This window comes from Scyliorhinus canicula, unplaced genomic scaffold (genome assembly GCF_902713615.1).
Source record: "Scyliorhinus canicula unplaced genomic scaffold, sScyCan1.1, whole genome shotgun sequence".
Lineage (NCBI taxonomy): Eukaryota > Metazoa > Chordata > Chondrichthyes > Carcharhiniformes > Scyliorhinidae > Scyliorhinus > Scyliorhinus canicula.
In genome coordinates this window covers 12982-30845 of record NW_024055486.1, presented here as the reverse complement: position 1 = coordinate 30845, position 17864 = coordinate 12982, and the positions used below count along the sequence as shown (strand labels likewise).

General features: G+C 45.9%; 6 non-coding genes across 6 annotated transcripts; 5 read left to right on the top strand and 1 right to left on the bottom strand.

Annotated features, from left to right (window-relative positions):
* Positions 1–7562: 7562 nt before the first annotated feature.
* On the top strand, positions 7563–7635 carry trnav-uac. Its single transcript has one exon. It is a non-coding gene; the product is annotated as a tRNA-Val (tRNA).
* Positions 7636–7729: 94 nt separating this feature from the next.
* Positions 7730–7802, top strand: trnar-acg. The gene has a single exon. It is a non-coding gene; the product is annotated as a tRNA-Arg (tRNA).
* Positions 7803–10479: 2677 nt separating this feature from the next.
* Positions 10480–10551, top strand: trnah-gug. Its single transcript has one exon. It is a non-coding gene; the product is annotated as a tRNA-His (tRNA).
* A 755-nt stretch (positions 10552–11306) lies between these two features.
* Positions 11307–11379, top strand: trnav-aac. The gene has a single exon. It is a non-coding gene; the product is annotated as a tRNA-Val (tRNA).
* Positions 11380–15011: 3632 nt separating this feature from the next.
* On the bottom strand, positions 15012–15085 carry trnan-guu. Its single transcript has one exon. It is a non-coding gene; the product is annotated as a tRNA-Asn (tRNA).
* A 1581-nt stretch (positions 15086–16666) lies between these two features.
* trnan-guu lies at positions 16667–16740 on the top strand. The gene has a single exon. It is a non-coding gene; the product is annotated as a tRNA-Asn (tRNA).
* Positions 16741–17864: the final 1124 nt, after the last annotated feature.

Genomic DNA, 17864 nt, shown 5'->3' with positions numbered 1-17864 from the left:
CTAGTGGTGTTAAGCACACGGCCTTTAACATAGGCAAGTTAATACACCCCAATAAACGCGTTCTGCGCCCATAGCAAAACGTGCAACAAGTTATTGTTGAATTTTCTTCCTTTATTTAGACACCTCTTCTGCAGTTCAGCAAATCGCAGAAGACATAATGAATGGGACTTTCCTGGGCTTTATTTCTCCTCCATCTTTGTACTATCCAGGGATCTGCTCGTGGAAACAGCTCCGTGTCATCTTCATTTACAGATCCACTTACATTTCAGCAACTCAGTACAGTCTCTCCTTTACTTTCTTTGACCTAAGGAGAGGTGGCCTTGTGGCGTCATCGGCAGCTTCGTGCCTCTGGCTCCTTAGCCGTAGAGCTTTACGGCAAAGAAGAGGCCCTTTGACACATCGTGTTTGCCCCGGCCATCAAGTACCTAGCTAGTCTAAACCAATTTCTGACACTTGGCCGTCGCCTTGCATAGAATGGCGTTTCAAATCCTCATCTAAACGCTTCTTTATTGTTGTGAGAGTTTCCGCCTCGCCTAGCCTTATAGGCAATGAGTTCCAGGTTCTAACCGCGCTCAAATTCCCTCTAAATCGTCTGCTTCATACCATAAATCTACGCCCCTCGTTGTTGACCCCTCTGCTAATGGAAAGGTTTATTTTTTGAACCCCTCGATTAGGTCCTCCTCAGTATTCTCTGCTTTAAGGACAATATCCCAGCCTATCCAGCCTCTCCTCAGAGCTGAAACATTCCTGCCCAGAAAACCTCCGGATTAATCTCGTCTGCACCCTCTCTGCTATAATCACATCCTTTCCGTAAGGTGGCGAGCAGATGTGCACAAAATACTTCAGCTGATGACTCACCAGCATTTTATACGGCTCCATAATTACCTCCCTGCTCTTATATTCCATGTCTCAGCTAATAAAGGCAAGTATCCTGTATGTCTTCTTCACCACCTTATCTACTTGTCCAGTAGACTGGGGGACCTGTGGGCATGAACACCAAGGTCCCTCTTGCCTCTGTACTTCTTGGCGTTCTGCCATTCATTGTGTGTTTTGTTGCAAAGTTCGTCCTCCCAAAATGCATCAGGGTTCAATTCCGTTTGCCACTGTTCTGCCCATCTCGCCCTTCCGTCAATATCATCCTGCAATCTATACCATTCCTCCTCGCTATTTAGCACACCGACGATTTTCATGCTGTGTGCGAACGACGGTTGAGTGTAGCTCAGGAGATTGGAAAGCCGAAACGTCTGAATTCCTGTTCCAGCTCTGGGGTGGTTGCGGCCTGCCTCCCAGTGACTTTGCAATGGATTGGACCTGCCTTCCGACAGATAGCGCCAGAGAAAGAAGTAATGAGATGAATCCAGATTTGGATAGTCAGTTCTCATTCCTGACATCGATGTTTTCACATACAAATCAATGAACCTTAAATCCATTCAGTAACCCCCATTGTGAACCGGATTGAACAGAATCCACCAGCAGAGGGCGCAAAGTTCAAGCATGATAGAAAGTCACATGAGACCAAAGCCAGACGTATGTTCAGTGATGTCACAGTGGGCCTGGCTCCCGTGCTGTGTCTGGGTGGGACATTGAGCTGAACAGAGCCCGAATTCCCTTGCTCCTCTCAATCTCTAACTCATTCCATTCCCAATCACTGAGAGATTCAGTCAGACATGTTTCTAATAATACTGGCGGGGCTCTTGCATATTAAGTACTGGATGATGCACCATGGGACCCGTGCTCTCTGGTTGTGACTTCTAAAGAAATAAAATGAATTTAAATGGGTTCTGACCCTTCTTTTCTGATATGAAAGTGTAAACGCAAATCACGAACAGGCCTCACTCATTGCAGCATATCCATGGAAGTGTTACTAAAATGCCTGCTCTCGGATAACTGCACAGGCTACACACTTTCAGAATGACCCGGCGGGTTTTTGTACGGCGTTGAATGGTTTTCAGTTCACTGTGCCTCACTGCACAGAGATAGGTGGCGGTGTCTGTCACTCGAACGTCACTAACATTCAGAGAGCTGTGTTTCTCTGCTGAAATGAACCGAGCTGTGATCCGGCCCTGAGCACTGGTACCGCTCGCCAGGTGCTGCACGGTTCCATCCGGGTATTTTCTGTACCATTGTAGGATCATTCCTGCTACTGTGGTGGAACAGGCCAAGGATGCAATGTCTCCCTCGGGAACCACCATTGACTCTGGAGACTGCGATAACTCGTCACTGCCAGCGGCATCTGAGATGTAAAATAACATGAATAATTTAATATCACACAGAAGGCGAGAATATGATATAGCACAATCAACTACAACATGACATAACAAGATATACAATAAAAGAAACTGTATGTCCCTATAACATGACATGTCTGATGTGTGACATATTCCTGCCAGATACAGTGATCACACTCACACGGAGTGAAGAGTAAGATATTCAGGGAGATAATCACTAAAGTGAATCTCCGCTTCATGTTGGATCCTATCGATCTGTGTTCTGTAGCTCTCGATAGTTTTCAGGACCAGAGACAATGCTGCGAAGGCAGCGCTGTTGTCCATCAAACTGAGTCTAACACCAACTGCGCCGTGCCCGCCCGAGCCGGGCCTCTGGGACTTGTGGTCACAAAGTGAAGCTGTGAAGGAGATTCAGCATTGGTGGGTGTGGGTTGGAGAATGCGCATGCGCAGAGCACCGCCTATGTGGAGTCAGACTGAGGACATGTGTGATGTTTCCGTGTAGTTTTAGTGACGTAAGTCTGTAAACCGAGTGACGTTAGTGGGACTGGTTGAAAGGTAAGAAACATTTTTTCCCGGAGCTGATCTGAACATCCAGCCCTGAGATTCAGAGAATTAACAGCTGATCAGGAATAGCAAGGCTGGGTTACCCTGAAGACTGCTTTGATAACGGATCTGTCGGTCTGATCGGATTCTGAAGTTTATTCTTACTGCCGCTGCTGGTAACAGGTGGGTTAGTTTCATTCGAGATCAATGTGGTCCCCTCCCCCGCCCCGGTGTGGGTTTGTGTGGCTGACATCGCCGCTGCTCGATGGCTCCACATCATGTCTGCATCTGCCCGAGATTCTGTCGAACTCCAACAGACAGGAGCTCTAAGACACAGTACAAAGTACGGGAGTGGGACTGTTGTCCACCATGAACTCAGTCTGTGAATCCTGCTCCTGAGTAACTATTCAGAGCCACTTTCTCCACCCAGAGATACAGAGAGAAGTTTGGCTGCCTGAGCGGTGCTGTTGCTGTATGTTTTTTGCCTCGCTGCTTGTCTGCTGACATGAGTAACACAGCACAAGTGAAAGACTGAAACTTTCTCCTGAACACCACACGGACTGCAGCGGTTCAAGAAGGCAGCATCAAAGGTTAAACTAAAAACAGCAACTTCTTCTTCTGTCTTAACATCAGACGGCAGTAGCCGAGAAACAGAATTCTCATCACTCAGATCAGAAATACACGCTGAAACAGGAAATAATCATATGTTTAAAATTCCGATTGAAACCATGATTTCAAATGCGATGAAATGTGTTTGTTCCACAATTACTTTCCGAAATGCCCCGCCCGCACCAGCCCCATACAACCCAGATACTGGGTGGCTGCATTGTCGCCCTCTGATTTGTAAAGGTTGAAGTTCGAAGCAACACCTTCTATTCCGCACCACCAAGAATCGGTTGTCTTTCTCAGCATTTTCTCACTTCACTTTCTTGCGTCTCCAATGACGGTTTAAGACCTGTAGGTGGGGAACTGCCCGTCAGTGAATGGGAACAATCCGAGCTGGGATACAGTCAGTACCTTATAAGAAGAATCGCTGCATATTTCCAGACGGGGTTAGGAATGGGTTTGCTGGTCTGGTTATTGTAGGACGGAAAAACATGTTTGTGAATTGTGTCAGAAAACATTAAACAGACATCGAAAGGAGAATTAATATTGGAGGGACTCTGACCTTGGCGTTTGTTATAAAGTCTGCAACCACTGCCTCATGAAATGTGCCAATTTTCTACAAATGTCTGTGAACCAATAAAATACACCAGTTATCCAGACTCTGTGTATCGACTTTGATCAAAGGGTCCTAGAAGGGGAGAACTGAGATGGAAAAGGTCCACACAATAATTCAGCCAGAAATGGAAAGATCATAAACAGACTAAGTGTGAGTTAACGAACCATAAATTAACTTGTGAAATTCATTTCAGTACAAATGCAAGTTATAAATTAACGAATATATGTATTCAGTTCCTGCTCACTTGTTCGTATTGAGTGTTGTGTTTGATTTTGATGTTGTATTAATGAGCCTGTGACCCTCACAGGCTGAGTAGTTGTGTCCGTCTATCATTGCGAGAGCGCCCTCTGCTGCGAAGTAACTGGAACTCCCAGTGCGAGTTCATGTACGGAACCCGCTATAACTCTGCAGCAGTGTGGGCTCCATGGCGCAGAAATATACGGCACTGTCGGAGAGATCAGCTCCGGCGATATTTAAAGGAACCGTTTGGTTTTCTTTGTGTAAAACAGCCGAGAACCTGGCTGGGAAGTCTGGAGACTTATCTGAACTTCCCGTGCTATATATTTTCATTACATTCCTCAGAGGATCCCCGCGATACTGAATGTACCAGAACAGAGTATCAAAAACAGCTGTCGAGTATCTACAGTCCAGGTTAATGCTCTGTCCTTCCAGAACCGTTATGTCAGATCGATCCTGGGACACTGAATCTTCACCATTTGTTCCTGGAACAAAACACAAAATGTATTCAATATCTGGGAGTGAACATAACACACAGAACACATGGTGAACATTTAAACATCGACTCACCGGGAAGCATGGCCATTATTATCAGTAACCAACATGGGGAACACATGGTGTCTAGATTAGAGTTCGGCAGAAATAAATCCGATTTGAAATATGTTCTGGTATTAAAGCAGAAATTCAGATCAGGAGAATCTTCACTGACTGGGAGACTGAGGGGCGTTTCCCAGCGACGTGATCGGCTCGTCTGTCGACCCTGATGACAGTTGGGCGCCAATCAGTGTTAGTCCTGGACGAATAATATCTTCTGATTCTCTCCTTCTCCCTGTCTTTCTCTGTCCCTCCATCTCTGTCTTTGTCTCAAGGTCTGCCCCGCCCTATCGCTCGGTCTCTATATATCTGTTTCCCCTTCCTCTGTTTCTGACCCTCTCTCACACACTTCCTCTGCCTCTTTCTTCCCTTTTCCTTGAAGTTCAGACTGTAGAAAACCCAATTCGTCCAACTTCCTCATTTCAAGGAGTTCATCAAAGTGTTCAGTTAATAGGAGCAGCTGAAACAGGTAAAATATAATATCCACAGCTCAGGATTAGGATAAACATGGCATCAGTTACATTTAGATCCCAAAATAATACAGGATATTTGTGTGAATTATGGTCATATTAACATATTATCGATGTATTGGTATTTTAGAGTCAGGATCTCATCGTGATCTCCGTGATTTCATATTGTTTAAAACCAGCTTCCTTAAACAATGTGACTGAGATATCACACTAAACAACGGTATTCGGCAGGATTTAAAGCAAAGTTGGAATTAGCTCCATGTATAACTTTATAATCATTGAAATAAATTGCAATAATAAAAATATGAACCAAAAATAATGTTACGTCATTATTCATCAACATCCTTCAGTAATTTGAGAATTCGATAATTTTCCAGGAAAGCGCCATATACCTCAGATCGCCACCAGATGGAGCTCGCTCACCATGTTTTTCTGTTCACTGCACTCGGCATCGGAGAGACAACATGGTGTTTGTGCGACGAGTCACGTCATCCAAGGCGTCAAATGGATCTCGGAAATGATTGTTTCCTCATTGCTTCCGCACTTTTTAAAGATTTACCTGAATATTTACCATTCGATCTCCTTCTGACTGTTTGAGGGTCTGTAATGCACTCCCAGTAGCATGAGAGCGCCTTTATTGGCCCTACACTCAATCGGTGTGTCGTCAATTGGTCATCTTCCAGCATATCATCCCTTGTCATTTCTGTAATTGATTATCTAACCCATTTAGCCACCCCACCCTTTTTATACCCTGTCTATCTCTGTCTGAAAACCCTGACAGGAGGAATATTGAACTGCCATTCGGTCCCTCTCTATCTGTTTCTGCAGTAACTATTAATTCATACTCTTATCGGTGCCCTAAACTGGCCTATTTTGTTTACTGTGCTCACCATATTGAATTATATCCCCATTGCCACTGTCAAATCCTCCTTTTTATTTTCTATCAATGGATTCCTTTGTTGTCCAGACGCACCCAATGATTTTCCGCCTTTCAGGCCCATTCTTGATTATTCCACATCTGAATTTACCAATCAGTTCCCACCCTCCTGCCAAAGCAGTTTACCCCTTCCCAGCAGCACTCGACAAACGCCCGACAGGAAACCATTTTACCGCCACCTCTGAGTCAGTTCTGCCAGTCGGGCAGCACATTCTCGGGGATGTTGACGGTGGACTCTGCAAAATGAGCGTATGTTTCAGTGAAAATTGTTATTTTGGAACTCGAGGCTCTCAGTGGGGAGGTGGTGACCTCGTGGCATTATCACTGGGTAAATAAATCAGAAATCCTTGTTTGAATCTCACCATGGCGGGTGTTGGAATTTAAATCATTCAGGTTTGTTATTGTAAAAAATACAGTTCTACAGGAGACTGCAGATCCACAGCAATGTGATTGACTCTTTTTCACAAATACTTTCATTGGGATTTTTAACATTTAGTAACAAAATGTATGCACAACATGAGACAGAGCCATTGGTAAGAATACAAAAGAAGAAACAAAGCAACAGCAACGTCATAAACATCTGTAAAACAGGTCGTCACTTTCACTGTGAACCAGGTTCTGTGCTCACATTCCCTTTTGTACATTTATATTTACAATCAAAGTCAGAACTTTTAACTTTATATTTACGCTCATTTTTGAACGGCGAAGTGGGGAGCGGGTGGGGGGGGGGGGGGGTGGTGTAGAAGTCCTGTTCCCCCATTGAGTTTTCGAGGGAGGCTCGGATGGTCCATCTCCTCGGTTTTCCATGTGTGTGTGTTGGGAGGTACTCAAAAGGACAGACACAAACGATACTGTAACTGGCTTAGAGGAAATGCCAGAGACTTAACTGAACCAACTTTGAGATAGAAAAAACGGTCTTCCTGATGGATAAACAGGAAAAGCCAGTGTGGGAATCCAGGCTCAAAGTTGATTTACAATTACCCCTCCTTTCTTCTACATGAACGGTATTTAGGCTGCAGCATGTTACACACCAAAACACAAAGAGGTCAAATATAAGAAACACATAATTGTCAATTCTGAAACTCTACTCAAGCATTGAATAACGAAACAAATATTGTGTAAAGTCGGTTGCTTTGTTCTGTAGGATTTCAGAATGCTGCATTAATAATAGAAGAGAGCATTTCGCCGTTAGAGATTTGCTGAACAAATTCTTCAGTTCAATATAAGTTCTTCTTCTGGCTTGTAAGTTTAAACATCTGTTTTAAAGAAACAGACATGTTCTTTTAAGAAGTGACATGGCCTCTCAGCAAAGCTGAACCATGCAAAGCTGTTTCTGTGGTGTAGTGGTTACCATATTCGCTTTACACGCGAATGGTCCCCGGTTCGGAACCGGGCAGAAACATCTGGTGCTTCCAGTTTAGTCTGTTGCTGAATATTACCTCAATCTCGTAACTGATCTTCATCATCGAGGAATAGCACGAGTTTGGAACTGCTGTGGGCCAGTGGCGCAATGGATACCGCATCTGACTACGAATTAGGAGATTCCAGGTTCGACTCCTGGCTGGCTCGCAGTTCCTAGTTTTGGCGTCCCCTTTAGTTCAGTGGGTTGGACAGCTGGTTCCCGATGCAGAGCAAAGTGAGCAGGGCATCATCAATTCTCGTTTCAGCTCTGGTTATTTATGAAAGCCCTGCCCTCTCAATTTAACTTCAAGCAAAACATAACTGATCTCCAGTTCAGCAAAGTTCAATATCTGATCCTTTGATAAGTTGAGACATCAGTTTTAAAGAAACGGGTTCTTGCAATAAGTTACATGGCATTTCAGCGGAACCATTAGCAGCTGCAGCAACACATTGCGGTTCAACATTGCACAGGGCCGCTGATTGCAACACTCCCAGCAGTTTATGTCGTGTAGTGGTTATCACATTCGTCTAACACGCGAAAGGTGAGTAGGAATGTCAGGATAGATAGGATGAATGTGTGGCTCGAGAGATGATGCAAGAGGGAGGGATTCAAATTCCTGGGGCATTGGGACCGGTTGTGGGGGAGGTGGGACCAGTACAAACCGGACGGTCTGCACCTGGGCAGGACTGGAACCGATGTCCTAGGGGGGGTGTTTTCTAGAGCTGTTGGGGAGGGTTTAAACTAATGTGGCAGGGGGATGGGAACCAATGCAGGAAGTTGGAAGGTAGTAAAACAGGGACAGAAGCAAAAGGAAGTAAGGGGAAAAGTGCAAGGCAGAGAAGACATAGTCAAAAATCTAAAAGGGCGACAGTGACTGAGGGGAGCTCAGTGAATAGGCCCAGTAATAACAAAAGGAATAAAACTGGAGATGTAATTAGAACAGAGAACAGCATTGCACAGAACAGGCCCTTCGGCCCTAGATGTTGTGCCGAGCAATGATCACCCTACTCAAACCCACGTATCCACCCCATACCTGCAACCCAACAACACCCCCCTTAACCTTACTTTTTAGTACACTACGGGCAATTTAGCATGGCCAATCCACCTAACCCGCACATCTTTGGACTGTGGGAGGAAACCGGAGCGCCCGGAGGAAACCCACGCACACACGGGGAGGACGTGCAGACTCCGCACAGACAGTGACCCAGCCGGGAATCGAACCTGGGACCCTGGAGCTGTGAAGCATTTATGCTAACCACCATGCTACCGTGCTGCCCCAAACATGCAGCTTGACCAACGGAAAACCTCATCGTCCGGGATTTGAACCCGGGACCTCTCGCAAATTCCAACAGCGACAATCATACCCCTAGACCAACGAGCCCCAAAGATGTTAAGATTCAAAACTTAGGTAAAAAAACCAACATAAGTGTACTTTACCTGAATGCTCGTAGTATTCGGAATAAAGTAAATGAGTTGATGGCACAAATCATCGTAAATGACTATGATTTAGTGGCCATTACTGAAACATGGTTAAAGGATGCTCACGACTGGGAGTTAAATATCCGAGGGTATCAAACTATTCGAAGGACAGAGTGGATGGTAAGGGAGGTGGTGTTGCTCTGTTATTTAAGGAAGACATCCGGGCAATAGTATGGGATGACATCGGTGCTATGGAGGATATCCATTTGGGTGAAAATCAGGAATAGTAAGGCGAAAAAGTCACTGATAGGAGTAGTCTATTGGCCACCAAATAGTAACGTTATGGTGGGGCAGGCAATAAACAAAGAAATAACTGATGCATGTAGAAATGGTACAGCAGTTATCATGGGGGATTTTAATCTACATGTCGATTGGTTTAACCAGGTCGGTCAAGGCAACCATGAGGAGGAGTTTATAGAATGTATCCGCAATAGTTTCCTAGAACAGTATGTAATGGAACCTACGAGGGAACAAGTGGTCCTAGATCTTGTCCTGTGTAATGAGACAGGATTGGTTCATGATCTCATAGTTAGGGATCCTCTCGGAAGGAGCGATCACAATATGGTGGAATTTAAAATACAGATGGAGGGTGAGAAAGTAAAATCAAATACTAGTGTTTTGTGTTTAAACAAAGGAGAGTACAAGGGGATGAGAGAAGAACTAGCTAAGGTAGACTGGGAGCTAAGACTTTATGGTGGAACAGTTGAGGAACAGTGGAGAACCTTCCAAGCGATTTTTCACAGTGCTCAGCAAAGGTTTATACCAACAAAAAGGAAGGACGGTAGAAAGAGGGAAAATCGACCGTGGATATCTAAGGAAATAAGGGAGAGTATCAAATTGAAGGAAAAAGCATATAAAGTGGCAAAGATTGCTGGCAGATTAGAGGACTGGGAAATCTTTAGGGGGCAACAGAAAGCTACTAAAAATACTATAAAGAAGAGTAAGGTAGAGTATGAGAGTAAACTTGCTCAGAATATAAAAACAGACAGTAAAAGTTTTTACAAATATATAAAACAAAAAAGAGTGGCTAAGGTAAATATTGGTCCTTTAGAGGATGAGAAGGGAGTTTTAATAATGGGAAATGAAGAAATGGCTGAGGAACTGAACAGGTCTTCACAGTGGAAGACACAAATAACATGCCAGCGACTGATAGAAATGAGGCTATGACAAGGCTATGACCTTGAGAGGATTGTTATCACTAAGGAGGTAGTGATGGGCAAGCTAATGGGGCTAAAGGTAGACAAGTCTCCTGGCCCTGATGGAATGCATCCCAGAGTGCTAAAAGAGATGGCTAGGGAAATTGCAGATGCACTAGTGATAATGTATCGAAATTTAATAGACTCTGGGGTGGCTCTTGAGTAGCTCGCCGTGATCGTATAGTGGTTAGTACTCTGCGTTGTGGCCGCAGCAACCTCGGTTCGAATCCGAGTCACGGCATTGTGGGAATGGCAATGACACGGCATTGGGAGCGCCATTATTTTAGCTGGGGCTGGTTTAGCTCACTCGGCTAAATCGCTGGCTTTTAAAGCAGACCAAGCAGGCCAGCAGCACGGTTCGATTCCCGTACCAATATGGGAATGGGGAGGGGAGACAATGGGAGAGGAAGACTTATCAATGGAAGCAATGAAAATAAGTTGATGGAAATAAACATGTGGTGAAGCGAGAAGAGTGATTTCACGGTGCGAAGTTGTTGAGCCTACTGTAAAATCCGCAAGGCTGCACCGTGCCGATTCGGAGGATGGGATGCTGTTCCTCGGCGTTGTGCTGAGCTACATGGGAACATAGCAGCAGGCCAAGATCGGACATGTGAGCAGGACAGTGAGTTCAAATAGCAAGCAACAGGAGAGTCTGCCACCTGTAACTGGCTTAAAGGAAATGCCAGAGACTTAACTGAACCAGCTTTGAGAAAGAAAAAACGGTGTTCCTGATGGAGAAACAGGAAAAGCCACTGAGGGAATCCAGGCTCAAAGTTGATTTGCAATTACCCCTCCTTTCTTCTACATGAACGGTATTTAAGCTGCAGCATGTTACACACCAAAACTGTGTGATGCTTCGATAAGTTGAGACATCAGTTTTAAAGAAACGGCTTCCTGCAATAAGTTAAATGGCCTCTCAGCTTAAAAAAATAGAAGCTGCAGCAACACATTGAGGTTGAACATTGCACACGTCAACTGTTTGCGATGCTCCCAGCAGTTTCTGTAGTGTAGTGGTTATCATATTCGCCTAACACGCGAAAAGTTCGCGGTTCGAAACCGGGCAGAAACATCCCGTGCTTATCATTGCTGTGTGACGAATTTTTGCACGAAATACGTTTGTTTCTCAATCTCGCACGTTCGAAGAAGTTCCCAGTTGGTCTCGCATAAGGTATTAAAATTCCTGCAACAAAGTCGGAAATACTGAATTTTCAAGACGCGGGGGGAATAAAAGCCTATTTTGCCACAATTCGGATATTAGCAGTTTGTTCCACCACCACAGAATCTATTGGGTTTACAGATGCAGATGAACATATTTAATCACCATTTCAAACATGTATAAATGTACGATTAAAGCAACTTGCGTCAATCGGAAACAAAATCAGAAAATTTATTTGCGCCGCAAAGAAATCATGTTGCTTGACCAAGGGAACACTCCATCGAAGGGCTCCCCGATTTGAACCCCCGACCTCTCGCAAATTCCGACAGCAAGACACCCAAAGCGAGAATCATACCCCTAGACCAACCAGCCACGCAGATGCAGGCAAAGCATACTGTCATTGCCATCGAACGTCCATCTAACATCAGCGGAGAACGCCGAAAGTACTGCAACAACTCAGGGACTCAGGCGGCATTTGTCAAGTGGAAACAAGATTGAAACCCAAATCTGCGATGTAACGACACGCAAAATGGGTGCAGCATTTACAGTGTGAAACTACTGAACACACACTGAGTGTAAAAGCTGTATTGAGCCCAGTGGAAAGATGCGCTGCTGTTCCTCGAGTGTCTGTTGAGCTGTTTTGGAACATTTCACGACGCCGAGGTCCGGGAGGTCAGCGTTAAGATCCAGCTCCCCAGTCAGTTCAATTCTCCACTTTGGCTCTGTGGGTTAGATGGGTCACGTCCCTGTGGTTAACACAGATCTGGAGCATCAATTTTATCCAAACGCACTCGAGCTCAGACACTGTCTCTCTCTCTCGAGCATCATCTGTGGGGAGAGAAACGACGTTAGCATCCCGAGTCCTGAGAAATCTTTTTCAGAGTGGGCCAATGTAAATCAACCCCGCCGTCAGCGTCGCAAACAATTCGTAATCTCTGACCTGGAGTAAAGAGCTTGTCCTGGATTTAAACCCACGACCACTCCCGTAGGCATTGATTGAAAATCTCTAAACGAGAACCAGACCTCGAGACCAAAGAGCACAAATTTAAGACCGACATTCAGCAAAATATAACTTATGTTAATTTCGATATAATTTCTACATCTCACGGCGTTATATGTTGAGACATCTGTTAATTTAAGAAACAGCTGTCGCTTGCAACAAGGGACCTGGCCTCTCAGACAGACCATCAGAATCTGCAGCAACACAGTGAGGTTGTACATTCCGCACGTCGATTGATTGCCAGCGGTTTCTGTAGTGTAGTGGTTATCACATTCGCCTCACACGCGAAAGGTTCCCGGTTGGAAACATCGAACATTTAGGATTTCGTGTGAGAAAAGTTTGCACAATTATTGGGCACAAAATAATTCTGTTTCCTGATTGTTGCCGGAATCTCGTGTGTTCCAGGACTATGAAATTTCGTCTCACATGAGCCACTACACTGAATTGAACATTAAGGCCCAAGCACTGAATTTTCGGCAGGCAATGAGAGGTGAAGAAGAGGATGCTTCAAACGGAAACAAAAACAGAAAATACTGGATAATAGGTGGGAAATGACGAAAATGTCTCGGGCAGAAAGAAAAAGGGAATGTAAATGAGGCTAATCAAGGCTATGAAAGGTGCTGATGGCGCATCAAGCGGTCAAAATGTGTTAATGGCAGAACAAAGGTAAGCAGTGCGTCAGAGAACAATTACAAACAGGGATCAGATTGCTGAAGTAGGATGGGGAGGGGGGGAATGCTGAGGGTAAAACATATCAATGGAAGGAATGATAAGTTGGGTCAAGGCGTTCCGGGAGTATGGAGGTGATACGCTTCATGATCAGCCTCTCAAAGCACTTCATTACAATTGACGTCAGGGCCGCCTGCTCCAAAAACTAATTCAAATTGAATCCAGTTCATGGCCCCCAGAAGAGAGACATACCAGATCCACGCATTCCACCTGACCTCACGCTCATCTTAGCAAAAAGGCGAGAAGCGATTTCCTCCCACAGTTCAAAGATGTGTAGGAAATCTGGATTGGCCTTGCTGAATTGGCCCTTAGCGCCCCTTCGTCTCAATTGGGCGAAGTCTGTTCCTGATCTGTGTGGGAATCCAACATAAAACATGTCGGGTCAACAGAAACTTCAGGGATTTTCCATCGAAAAATTGATTTCTATTAAAGTCTAAACCTGGCACCATGTGCTTCCCATATCCCAACTGATAGTAATTCTCATGTTGCTCGGCGGTTATTGTACATAATAATAATAATCTGACTTCGGAAACTGTGATGGTGGGTATGGGTGAATTAAGGGCTGCTGGGGCACTCGACAGCGGATTGTTGGTTACCTGCTCAAACCGAGCATAGAATGCATTAAGTTCATCGGGAAGGGATGCGCTGCTGCCAGAGATACAGTAAGACGTCTTACAACACCGGGTTAAAGTCCAACAGGTTTGTTTCAAACACGAGCTTTCGGAGCGCAGCTCCTTCCTCAGGTGAATCACAAAACAGAATCATTTAACCTGGTGTTGTAAGACTTAGAACATTGAACAGTACAGCACAGAACAGGCCCTTCAGCCCTCAATGTTGTGCCGAGCCATGATCACCCTACTCAAACCCACATATCCACCCTATACCCGTAACCCAACAACCCCCCCTTAACCTTACTTTTATTAGGACACTACGGGCAATTTAGCATGGCCAATCCACCTAACCCGCACATCTTTGGACTGTGGGAGGAAACCGGAGCACCCGGAGGAAACCCACGCACACAGGGGGAGGACGTGCAGACTCCACACAGACAGTGACCCAGCCGGGAATCGAACCTGGGACTCTGGAGATGTGAAGCATTTATGCTAACCACCATGCTACCCTGCTGCCCCTACTACCCTGCTGCCCCTTCTTACTGTGCTCACCCTAGTCCAACGCCGGCATCTCCACATCATGGCCAGAGATACTGCTCGACCCGGCCCGGTTATGTAGATCTTTGGGCTTTTTTTCTGAGGGATTCTTCTCCAGAGACCGCTGAGATAGGCCCATTGAAGATTTTAAGACCGATGTGGTTGGATTCTCAACTGAAAAGGTAATCAAAGGTTATCCGGGGTCGGTGAAATGTGAATCTGAGGTCATGTTCGCATCTGTCACAAACTTATTGAATGTTGAAGAAGGCTCAAGGGGATGAATATCCAACTCCTGCTCAACATTCGTCTGTTAGCAGGTCCGTGAGGAGGTGTCACAATCTCCTGAGTTATCGAGGGAGACACAGCATCGTTGAGCTATTCCCCAGCTCGGCGCCATGAAGGATATTACAGCGATAGAGGCAACTCCATGCCGCAGCCGGTGCACGGTACGTGTTATCAGAACAGGAAAATCGCTTATTGTCACGAGTCGGCTTCAAATGAAGTTACTGTGAAAATCCCCTAGTCGTCACATTCCGGCGCCTGGTCGGGGAGGCTGTTACGGGAATCGAACCGTGCTGCTGGCCTGCTTGGTCTGCTTTCAAAGCCAGCGATTTAGCCCTGCCCTAAACACCCCTAAAAACATATCATCCAGGAGTGGAACAACAATTCGTCTCTGGGTGGGATCGAACCACCAACCTTTCGGTTAACAGCCGAACGCGCTAACCGATTGCGCCACGGAGACGACAAAAGGATCAGAACTCTGTGCATTTCAACAGTGACGGCCAATCCTCTGATTGCCAGGGACCGAATGAGAATGCTGGTAATATTGGTCCCCTGAGGCAGTGCGGAAAATATCTGGAAGGAGCGTACACATGGTCCCGCGGGCATGGACATTTGTGAGACGTGGAATCATCACAGGCCCGTGGATTTTACAGAACTCACTTGGACAGCACCACACTTTCGTTAAAACACGTCCCTTATCCGGGAACCTCCATAACAGAAAGCAGGAAGTGTCAACATAGATTTGATGCATTTTCGATCAGAAAGTCGATGTTCCGCTGAAGACTACTGGGGGCTCAGACTCATTGGCATAAGGTCGACCTAAGTTAACGGTCCTGGAAGATTTTATTATCCCCACATCTGAGAACTTCCATTACTGCTGCTCGGAAGTGGATATTCCAAGCTTAAATTTACTGTGCATCGCGACATGCTGATTAATCTCACGAATCCGAAACGGCTCCTCTATTGACCTATACAAGGACAGAGACGGCAATGCAATTGTGGAGAAATAGACCTGAGTATTTTTCTGAATCCAGATCAAACCATCCTCCGGTACAAGGGCAGGAACGCAAATTTACTGGAATTGAAAATACTCTCTGAGGCTTCCGTACGTGGTTGTAGCTGCTTTGTGACACTGTGCTCATTGCACAGTAATAGACCGCCCCGTCCTCCACACTGAGCGCGTTTATATTGAGGTAGCCATTCTTTTTAGACTTGTTGGCAGCCGCCAGATATCGTCCTGAGATCTCCTCTTTCTTCATCGTCAATATGTTAATGATGACCAATCTCGGCGGCTGTGCCGGCTTTTGCTGATACCATAGCATGTGGTACATGGTCCGGTCTGTATATTCGCAATCTAACTGCACTGAACCCCCTTCTGATTTCTAACCTGTCCCGGTTTTAATGAAATGTGATGGTGAAAGACGAACTTTGTTGTCCTGTCGACAAATGCCGCCTCACTACCTGAGCTGTTGCAGTATTTTGGCGTTCTCCGCAGATGTTAGATTGATTTGCGATGGCAATGACAGTATGCTGCGGCTCATTTCGTGGGGCTCGTTGGTCTAGGGGTATGATTCTCGCATTTCTGTTTTCTGTTTATATTTCCGTTTGAAGCATCCGCAGTAAGTTGCATTGTCATACATTTAGACATGTTTGAGATGGTGATTAAATATGTTCTTGCAAATTCCGACAGCAAGACACCCAAAGCGAGAATCCTACCCCTCGACCAACGAGCCCCGCGAAAAAAGCTAATGCATACTGTCATTGCCATCGGAAATCAATCTAACATCTGCGGAGAACGCCAAAATTACTGCACCATCTCAGGGAGTCAGGTGGCATTTGTCGACAGGACAACAAAATTCGTCTTTCACCATCACCTTTCATAAAAACCGTTTTTTATGCCAGCGGGACCATGTGTCCGCTCCTTCCAGATATTTTCCGCACTGCCTCAGGGGACCAATATTACCAGCATTCTCATTCGGTCCCTGGCAATCAGAGGATTGGCCGTCACTGTTGAAATGCACAGAGTTCTGATCCTTTTGTCGTCTCCGTGGCGCAATCGGTTAGCGCGTTCGGCTGTTAACCGAAAGGTTGGTGGTTCGATCCCACCCAGAGACGAATTGTTGTTCCACTCCTGGATGATATGTGTTTAGGGCAGGGCTAAATCGCTGGCTTTGAAAGCAGACCAAGCAGGCCAGCAGCACGGTTCGATTCCCGTAACAGCCTCCCCGACCAGGCGCCGGAATGTGACGACTAGGGGATTTTCACAGTAACTTCATTTGAAGCCGACTCGTGACAATAAGCGATTTTCCTGTTCTGATAACACGTACCGTGCACCGGCTGCAGTCTTCTCCAACATTCAATAAGTTTGTGACAGATGCGAACATGACCTCAGATTCACATTTCACCTACCCCGGATAACCGTTGATTCCCTTTTCAGTTGACAATCCAACCACATCGGTCTTAAAATCTTCTTTGGGCCTATCTCAGCGGTCTCTGGAGAAGAATCCCTCAGAAAAAAAGCCCAAAGATCTACTTAACCGGGCCGGGTCGAGCAGTATCTCTGGCCATGATGTGGAGATGCCGGCGTTGGAATGGGGTGAGCACAGTTAGAAGTCTTACAACACCAGGTTAAATGATTCTGTTTTGTGATTCACCTGAGGAAGGAGCTGTGCTCCGAAAGCTCGTGTTTGAAACAAACCTATTGGACTTTAACCTGGTGTTGTAAGACTTCTTACTGTATCTCTGGCAGCAGCGCATCCCTTCCCGATGAACTTAATGCATTCTATGCTCGGTTTGAGCAGGTAACCAACAATCCGCTGCCAAGTGCCCCAGCAGCCCTTAATTCACCCATACCCACCATCACAGTTTCCAAAGTCAGATCGGCCTTCCGGAAAGTGAACCCACGGAAGGCGACTGGCCCGGACGGGATCCCTGGTCGTTCACTCAGAGCCTGCGCATACCAGCTGGTAGAGGTATTCACAGACACCTTTAACCTATCCCTACTCCACTCCGAGGTCCCCTACTGCTTCAAGAAGACCACCATCATACCGGTACCAAAGAAGAACGAGGCAACATGCCTCAATGACTACCCTCCGGCGGCCCTGACGTCAGTTGTAATGAAGTGCTTCGAGAGGCTGATCATGAAGCGCATCACCTCCATACTCCCGGAACGCCTTGACCCACTTCAATTCGCATACCGTCGCAACCGGTCTACATCAGACACCATTTCCCTGGCCCTA